The sequence below is a fragment of the Leguminivora glycinivorella genome, chromosome 2, assembly GCF_023078275.1.
Source record: "Leguminivora glycinivorella isolate SPB_JAAS2020 chromosome 2, LegGlyc_1.1, whole genome shotgun sequence".
Classification (NCBI taxonomy): domain Eukaryota; kingdom Metazoa; phylum Arthropoda; class Insecta; order Lepidoptera; family Tortricidae; genus Leguminivora; species Leguminivora glycinivorella.
Genome location: NC_062972.1, coordinates 9,715,438 through 9,725,982, shown reverse-complemented (window position 1 = coordinate 9,725,982; position 10,545 = coordinate 9,715,438).

The window sequence follows — 10,545 nt, the reverse complement described above, 5'->3', positions numbered from 1 at the left end:
GTTATCGAGTTGCTCTTTTTCAGTTTTTTGTTCGAGCTTGTTCTACATTTTTCCAGACTTTTATCAGGAAAATAATTTTCGTGCCCATCACATTAATGACGATAGCTACAGCAACATTTTACAAATAGTTCTCGTCCACCATTAAAATAATCACTTCCTGGTACCATTTTCTGGAGTTTCAACGTTTATGATTATGAAAAAACATTAGTATTTACGGTACATGCAGAATGAAGTTTTGATATGGCGACATAATCTTAGGGTATATTTAAATACAATGCACGGGTCTAGCCGCCGCGAGCAATCATGACTGATGACGGGTCTCCATATGACTCGAAACACGTCGCCAATCGCGATATATTAATGTGAGTACATCCCTACATATATTTAACTAAGTGACAATTCTAAATGTTTACGGTCCCATAAAGTCAACGATATCGTCTAATAACAAGGTAGTTGCGAGTAGAGCCGGAGATTCCTCGAACGCCTCGGCTGGCCCGGACCGGCTTACTACTGAACTCGGCGTGAGCTCCCAGCTTTTATTTTTCATTTACCATCTCTGGTCGGCTTAGGCTGCCGTTCAAAAACGGGGATTGAAGATACGAATTGAGGTCTCAGTCAAAACAAACCTATACCGCATTCTACGACGGATTTATTACGTACTAGCAGAGACTAGTTAATAATTACAACAAGCAAACTCGCTAAAATAAATAAAAAACCGGCCAAGTGCGAGTTGTACTCGCGTTGTAAAAATTTGTTAAAAAGGAAGAGATGTGGTATTCGCGGTGTGCTGGCAACACTCAGTCAACATGGCACCAAGTGTGTGAGGTCGGATAATGCCGTACGGAGAAATATGTAGTTGTTTTATTTATTACAGAATTCCTCCTTTGATATAATATATCAAAGGAGGTTTTTAGTAGGAACTTAAGTCATTTTTGCGAATAATCGATATTTTGAACAAAACGAAACAGAATGAGTTTATAAGTAATATAAAGTAATATTCACGCTCACACAATTTCAAGAGATTTGGTAACTCCTTGCAGCGGCAGTAAGTGAAATTCGTAATTTGAGTTTTTTTTCTTTTAATTCCGACTTACGCTTTACTGTAGATTTCAAATAGGTTTTCCTGTAATCTATAGATTGAAAACTATCTCGTGTATTTTTTGAAAATGTTACGCTTAGGAGTTTCGGAGATAAGAGGGGGGGGGGGGAATGGTCATTTTTTGCCTATTTTCTTAAATAACTTGAAAATTACCTTAGTAAAAATTATTAAAAAAATATTTTTGAAATGCTTATAAAAACCTCTTTCATTTGATATGTAACACAATATAGTTCTAGAAACTTTGATTTTTAATTTTCACTTTTACCCCCCAAAAGTGGCCCTTATAATTAAATTTTCGTAATTTAAATTACATGTCCATTTTTGGGTCACAGGTTTACATATGCGTGCCAAATTTCAAGGTAATCGGTTCAGTAGTTTCGTAGAAAATTGACTGTGACAGCGGACAGACAGACGCACGAGTGATCCTATAAGGGTTCTGTTTTTCCTTTTTGAGGTACGGAACCCTAAAAAAAATGCGTATAAAAATTGATTGTGCTGTGCCACTGCACAGCACTCTGTTGTCACATAAAAAAGCAAATTAAATTAAAACAGGTGCCGTAGCCGAATGGCATTTCTACGACGAAAACGAAACGCCGTGAAAGGTAGTCTGGCTCTATCGCGCCAATACGCAAGAGCGATAGAGATAGATATCTACGAGCGTTTTGTTTCGTGAGCGTTTTGTGAGCGTTTGTGCCATTCGGCTACGTACCCTGATGTAGTCTTCTTATCTCTGCATATTTTTAATTAATCTAGTTACGATTTTAAATCCCTTTTCAAGGCTTAAATACTTTGTTTAGATTTTGTTTACTCTTGTGACAAAAACCTGTGAGATGGTTCTTTTTATAGCTAACTATATTGTGAAATAATATAATTCTCATTGTATTGTGCAGGGATTGTGTATTAAACTCCATTAGAATATCTAAAGATGTAAACCATCATGATGTCATCTAAAGATGTAAACTAAACACAACTCAAACACCATATGTACCTACAATCTTCAATGCAGCTTAGTCATTTCGAATCTCCAGTTCAGACAGCTCATTAATTAAACAAACTGTCGTAAAAATAGGTAGGGTTTTCGTCGTTGATCATAAGATTTGTTTGTTGTTTCTTATTTTGTCTCATTCGTTATTCGTGGTATATCGTCTATGGTCTTATTCTAGGTATGTATGAAACTAAAAAACATATATTATATTAAACAGCGAACATGCCAAAAGATGACGATGACGATAGTAAATAGAATGGGAAGCGGCTTCATTCAACACTATCGTCAGTAGTCTTTGATCATACGATTTGTTTGTCTTTTCTTATTTCGACTCATTCTTTAATTTTTAAGAACTTTGCATAAAACGAATGTGATGATCCAAGTCGATACATTAACCATACATACCTAAGTTCCTACTTAGCTTTAGACTGTAACTCAAATGGAAAATTCGCGTTAATAAAATGGGAGTCGATTAAAGAAGCCTTCGCAATTTATGAAATGGGGGTATTAAATTCTAATTACTCGCAAATGACAAGAGCTGCAGGAGCGAAAGCCTGGGCGATGGTCATTAATAGTTATTAGTAGCAACATTAAAAACTAACTACTAGCGTGGAAATTATGCGTTTTTATAATTTTTCAAGGCACTTTCTAGAAAATAAGCCGGTAAAGTTTCTTCGTACTCGTAAATTTGCTCTCATGCCTTCATAATACTTTGCCTATAAATTAATAGACTATGTAGTAATTATTATCAGTAAATGCAAAAATACAATAAAAGCAATAAAATACAATAACGAAAGAAAGGAAACAGGAAGAAACGCTACAAATAGATAGTAAGAAAGTTTTTTCTGTTAGTTAATATTAATATTTAAATGCGAATTGGAACTAAACCGTTTTCTAAGGATTCTAATAAGGAGCAAATCAAACTATGTATTACAACAACCCTTTCTAATTTTCCTTTTTATAGTGTTATATCCGTCTCGCTGGCTTAGCCGATGTGAAAACGTATGTATGATATGGATGTAGAAGAAGTTCTGGTTCTGGTCTGCAACTTACATAATTAGCAGTGATCGGAACTATGGGAGCAAAACTTTAACAAAACTTCCTAAGTGGACATTTTGGAGTACTTCTTAGAGCCATGAAAATATTAATTAATATCCTTGTAGTAATGTATTAGCTCTACGGTTTTATAATATTGTCTTCGGTTACCGCGATAGTTACTCATGAAATAAAACTATGGAAACGGATTAAATCGCGTATAATGAATTTAAAATACATCCCGACGTTTCGAACTCTTTACAGCGTTCGTGGTCAACGGGTGACTGAGGAAAAATTAAAATGTGCAAGAAATATTAACGAACCATGACCACAAATAATATAGATTTCTAAGGCAGGTTCACACACTATTAATAAAGCCAGTTATACAATATTCAAAAAATTTTACCATTACTCTGTTAAAAAATAATTAACCAATTAATCTACACAAAATTGACAAAGAAACAAACTGCAAATGTCCAACACCATACAACACAAATGCCTCACAGCCTTCGTCGTGCTTGTTCCATTATCAGATGTACTACTGGATCCCAAGCCGGTGGTAAAGTAAAGCCATCCTCTCTATTAAAGTTTGGATATTTCTTGATCTCAATGGCCTCTCGCAACATTCTGGGTATATATCGCTTCTCCTTAGCGAGAACCAGAGGCTTGTCAAACTTTATAGCATGATTGACTTTATCCATGACATGTTCAGAGACTGCAGACCTTTGCCGACGGTGCTTGACATCCGCTATGTGTTCCTTCACCCGTGTGGAAATGCTTCGTTTCGTCTGTCCCACATCGTTTCGTTTGTTTCAGAGAGCCCAAAGGATATGTGACGACCAACATTTGACCGCGGAGCTTCGACATGCCAGGCAGGCGCTGTTGGCGAACGAGCTCAAGATACCGCGTGTCAAGCAGAAGGCCCGTTTGAAGATCCCTACAGTCGAGCGCCGGCCTGCAATTCTCCCCTTTGTTAGAGGGGTCACAGATAGGATCAGCCACATCTTGAAACGGGCTTCTATTAAAACTTATTTCAAGCCTATGAAGAAGATGTCCCAATTCCTGAGGCCTGTGAAATGTCAAACTCCTCTACAAAGCGCGGGAGTGTACAGGCTAGACTGTGAGTGCGGGCTGTCATATGTGGGACAGACGAAACGAAGCATTTCCACACGGGTGAAGGAACACATAGCGGATGTCAAGCACCGTCGGCAAAGGTCTGCAGTCTCTGAACATGTCATGGATAAAGTCAATCATGCTATAAAGTTTGACAATCCTCTGGTTCTCGCTAAGGAGAAGCGATATATACCCAGAATGTTGCGAGAGGCCATTGAGATCAAGAAATATCCAAACGTTAATAGAGAGGATGGCTTTACTTTACCACCGGCTTGGGATCCAGTAGTACATCTGATAATGGAACAAGCACGACGAAGGCTGTGAGGCATTTGTGTTGTATGGTGTTGGACATTTGCAGTTTGTTTCTTTGTCAATTTTGTGTAGATTAATTGGTTAATTATTTTTTAACAGAGTAATGGTAAAATTTTTTGAATATTGTATAACTGGCTTTATTAATAGTGTGTGAACCTGCCTTAGAAATCTATATTATTTGTGGTCATGGTTCGTTAATATTTCTGGTAAGTGGGTAGCTTTTGCACATTTTAATTTTTCCTCAGTCACCCGTTGACCACGAACGCTGTAAAGAGTTCGAAACGTCGGGATGTATTTTAAATTCTGTTAGAGGTTTAATTTATGTCCATAGTATATCCTTCTTATTGTAATCCTGGCCGCCTAGCGAGTGCTGGCATGGTGCAGATGGCATGTCAATATTGATTGACATCGTTGTTGATTTTCTATATTCCTGTATCTTGGGCTAAATATATTCTGCTATACATTTTATTATAAAGTGTGTTTAAATGTAACCCATACATTAGGTTATGGGCAGTGTTGTTTCATAGTTTACCGTTGTGTGCATAGTTTACTAAAATGTCGGAAAGTAACAATAATAATTTTCCTCACGAAAAATTACGCGGTCGCGAAAATTACGTCGAATGGAAATTTATTATCAAAAACGCGTTAATTCACGACAATTTGTGGGCCTGTGTAATCGGCTATGGTGAGGACGACAAAACAACGGCGCAAGTGAGAAAAAGATCAGATGAAAAAGCAAAATCAAAAATTTGCTTGAGCGTTGACAGATCTTGTTTTGTACACTTGATGTCGGCGGAAACGGCGAAAGAAGCCTGGGATACGCTGGAACGTGCGTATGATGATAAAGGTCTCGGGTCTCGAGTGCGAACACTCCAGAACCTGTGCGCTGTCAAACTTGAGAACTTCAACAGCATGGAAGCTTACGTCAATGAGATTCTATCGCTTGCGCAACAGTTAGCGAATATGAAGAAGCAAGTTGATGATGAGTTTCTTGGTGCGCTGATGCTCAAGGGTTTACCGGCGGAATACGAGCCCATGATCATGGCACTTGAGCATTCGGGAGTTACTATTACGGCCGATCTCGTCAAAACTAAACTGCTGCAGGACCAACGGTGGACTACTCGTGGAGATTCGAGTGAGTGCTTGTCTTCTATGAGAAAAGGCGCTACTGCGAGTGACTCCTGGACGAGAAAAGCGCAACAGCACAAGGCCGAGTCTAAAACGAAGGAGAGTCCTGGTCGTAAGAGAGAACCGTGGTGCTGGAAATGCAAACAAAAAGGTCATCTGAAGAAGAACTGTCGCAGTGACGTCGGTTGCTTGGGATACTGTGATTTGTCGGCATATAGTACTAGAACGGTGTCTGGATCTTCGTGGTATGTGGACTCGGGAGCAACGAATCATATGACTAGCAAGCGCGATTTGATAACAGACTTTAGATCGCAGAGTGGATACATCACTATTGCTAATGGAGATAAACTTCAGTGCACAGGTAGGTATAGGTAATGTTAAGTTGTCGGATGATGCGATGTTAACTAACGTGCTGTTTGTACCTGAGCTGTCTGTTAATCTCATATCTGTTTCTCAATTGATTAAGAGTGGTAGCACTGTTTATTTTGATACTACTGGTTGTACAATTTCTATGTCGAGCGATGTTTTACTTAAGGCAAAAGACGTAGGAGGTGTGTACAAACTTCATACCTGCAGTCTAAGGGCAAACGTGACTATTAGCACTTTAACTTGGCACAAACGTCTTGGTCACTTGAGTGGCAACAATATGAGGCTTTTGAGGCAGGGACTTGCTAATGATATTAGTTTTCAGGACGACCCTTGTAAAGATGTTGCATGTGAGGTTTGTTTAAAAGGAAAACAAGCGCGATTTCCTTTTGTCAGCAATCCTGAGAAGCCTGTGGCCGCAAATCGGTTGGATTTAATCCACACGGATTTGTGCGGGCCGTTGCCGGTGAATTTGCTTGGAGGCAAGAGGTACATCCTGACATTCTTGGATGATCATACGAGGAAGGTGTTCGTGTATTTCCTGAAGAATAAAAACGAGGTGAGTCAATACACGAAAGACTTTATTACTCTAGTTGAAACCCAAACTGGCGATAAAGTGAAAGCCTTGAGATCTGATAACGGGACCGAGTATGTGAACAGAGATCTTGAAAATTTTTTGAAAGGTAAGGGGATAGTCCATCAGGTGACAGTGCCTTATAGCCCGCAGATGAATGGAGCGAGCGAGAGGCTGAATCGGACCCTTCTGGAAAAAGTAAGATGCCTGTTATATACGTCAAACCTAGATCACAAATTTTGGGCTGAAGCTGCTCGTACAGCGGCATATTTAATAAACGTGTCTCCTTCAAAACGGCTATCAGGAAAGACACCTGAGGAAGCCTGGACAGGGACGAAAGTAAGCTTGAAAAACTTACGTGTGTTTGGCTGCGAAGCTTTCGCTCACGTTGACAAAGTAAAGCGAAATAAGCTTGAACCCAAAAGCAAGCGTTGTATCTTTCTCGGCTATGAGAGTAGTGGATATAGGCTGTACGATTTGGCGAAAAATGAAGTTTTTCGTAGTCGTGATGTTGTTTTTAATGAAACAATTTTTCCAGGTGCCAGTGGCAAACGATCTGTGGAGATATTCTTCCCTGCAAGCGGCGATACTACTGTTGAAGAGTGTCACACGGAAGATCAGCCCGTGGTTGAGCTTGAGGCGGAGATGCCATTGCTACCAAATGTAGATCATCAGGTTGAGGCGGAGAAGCCGACAGAACCTGAAGTTTGGATTGAAGCGGACGTGCAAATGCCAAGTTCATCTACTGATACAAGTGGTGCTCTACAGAAGCCGGATGGTGACGGACCAGCCTATAATTTACGATCAAGAATACCGAGATGCACTGTAGCGTCGGCACTCGTGGTAGAGGCAAGTGAACCGACAACTGTTAAGGAGGCCTTGCACTCGAGTGATAGCAAGCTGTGGCGACAAGCTATGCAGGATGAGATCGATTCGTTTAATAAGCATGATGCTTGGGAGCTTGTTGACAGACCAGCAGGCAAAGATATTGTGAAGAATCGGTGGCTGTTTAAGATAAAACGCGATGCTAATGGAAAAATAGCGTGTTATAGAGCACGATTGGTTGCGAAAGGGTTTACCCAGAAATTCGGAATAGACTATATAGATACTTACTCTCCTGTGGTGCGACATAGTTCATTGAGAATGTTGCTATCTCTTGCGGTCGAGTTAGATCTGAAGATTGATCACCTAGACGTTAAAACTGCCTTCCTGAATGGCGATTTGAGTGAGGAGATTTATATGGCACAGCCGGAAGGATTCGTCCAAAAAGGCAATGAGCATAAAGTCTATAAACTCAAGAAGACTGTGTATGGATTAAAGCAGGCGTCCCGCGCCTGGTACGAAAAGGTAAAGGAAGTTTTAGTCGCAGAGCAGTTCACGCAGAGCAAGTACGAGAGCTGCATCTTCAGTCGCCGAGTGGGTAAGCGAACCATTATTATCGCACTTTACGTAGATGATTTTTTCGTTTTCTACAATTGTGACGAGCTTGCTAATAAGCTGAAAATGTCACTGAAGTCCCATTTCACCATAAAAGATTAAGGTGAAGTTAAACATATGCTGGGAATTAAAGTAGATCGCACTAGTAGTGAGTTAAAACTTAGTCAGAAAAACTATATTGAAAATTTGCTCGAACGTTTCGGTATGAAAGATTGCAAAGTTGCAAAGACGCCCTTAGACGTAGGTCTGAAGTTTACTGATAGCGTTACTCACGATAGTAGCTTACCATATCAGGAGTTAATTGGTAGCCTGATGTATTTGTCTGTGACCACTAGACCTTACATTTCATTTGCTGCCAGTTTTCTGAGTCAATATAATAGCTGTTACACTACTGAACATTTTGCTGCGGCTAAACGTGTGTTGCGTTACTTGAAAGGCACAATGAATATAGGTCTTGTGTACAGGAAAAGTGATGTTAATGACAAATTTCGTGTGTTCGGATTTACTGACGCCGATTGGGCTAACGGGGCTGATCGTAAATCATACACCGGGTACATGTTTAAACTAGGTCGGAATGTTTTTTCATGGGGTTGTAATAAACAATCATGTATCGCACTATCGTCTACCGAGGCGGAGTACATAGCTTTATCCGAAGCTGCTAAGGAGGCGGTATACGTCCGTGCGGTTCTTGCTGAGTTGACAGGTTTTTGTAGTACTGTTACTCTGTATAGTGATAACCAATCTGCTGCTAAGCTGGCCACTAATCCGGTATTTCACAAGCGCTCTAAGCATGTGGACATTCGTTATCACTATATTCGCGAGACGATTGATAATAAGATCATTGAGCTTACTTATATGCCTACTGAGCAGATGACTGCTGATATATTTACTAAAGCATTGATGTATTATAAACATAAGTCATTTGTTCAAGACTTGCTAGAAGTCGTCCAAGATTAAGAGGGCGTGTTAGAGGTTTAATTTATGTCCATAGTATAAACCTTCTTATTGTAATCCTGGCCGCCTAGCGAGTACAGATGACATGTCAATATTGATTGACATCGTTGTTGATTTTCTATATTCCTGTATCTTGTGCTAAATATATTCTATTATAAAGTGTGTTTAAATGTAACCCATACATTAAATTCATTATACGCGATTTAATCCGTTTCCATAGTTTTATCTCTAAGGTTTTGTTAAAGTTTAACTCCCATAGTTCCGATCACTGTTAATTAGGCATTAAATGAAAGACAATGTCAACAACCATTTCCCCAGGACCTGTTTCAGCTTAGGAGACACGCATTCTTGTATAGTTATGTGCTTGCATATGACATTGTAGATAAAAAGGTGCATGTGGTAAGGAGCGCGCTTAGCAACAGTTGAGCTGGTCTTTGGAATAAAACACTCGACATAAGTATCTTATTATTAAACGCCTTTCGGCTCGTTTCGTAAAATAACACTCGTGTTTTAATGCCTCTCATTATGCACCAGTCACATAAATAACTATTAATGTACTTGATTCCACCTCACTAACACGTTGAACTACATAATCGAATAATTTATGCTTAAGTAGTAATTGAAACTAGATTTCAACAGAACGAGACGTACCTACCCGTTAAGCAAGCAGAACTTGCGGTAACATTGCTCAATGCTACATCTGGGAGCTTGAAACTTACAATTGCAAGCTTGCAACGTTTGAGCAACGTTTGAGTCATATTGATGTTAAACGAATTCGGCCGCGCTGTAGATAAACCCTGTAAGTTTCCCAGATCGGATTTTTACAACTTTCTATAACTTTGAATAGCAATGTTGCTGATACATTGAAATATAAACTTACTGGAAAGTTATGACGAAAACTTTTAATAAGTTCATTTTTCTACATTGCAACAATAGCACAATATGAAACTTGTACGTAACTTACACGCTATTCATTACGGCAATGTTACATTTACAATACACCAATAAGTTTGAAGTTTTATATTGTATTAACTTTTCACAGATACCTTTTAATAAGTTACAAATGTAACATTGCTTTAAATAACTCTTGTGAAGTTCCTTGCAAGTTTCATTTTTGTATATTGCAACAATAGCACATTATGCAACTTTTACGTAACTTACACGCTATTCATTACGGCAATGTTACATTTACAATACACCAAAAAGTTTGAAGTTGTATATGTAACTTTTCACAGATAACTTTTAATAAGTTACAAATGTAACATTGCTTTAATAACTCTTGTGAAGTTCCTTGCAAGTTACATGTGCATTAGTAAAACAACATTGATTGTATAACTTGAGGCTAAGTTACACCTGTAACATACCAAGAACTTTCGGATTTAATGTTGTGCTATTATTCGTTGGCAACTTTGGTATATTACACAGATGTAACGTTGCTTTTATTAACTCTAGTGAAGTTTCTTGCAAGTTACGCTTCTAATGTACCTAAAAGATCTTTATTTATCTTTATCGCTCTAATGTTTCATTTGGAACTTTTCATAT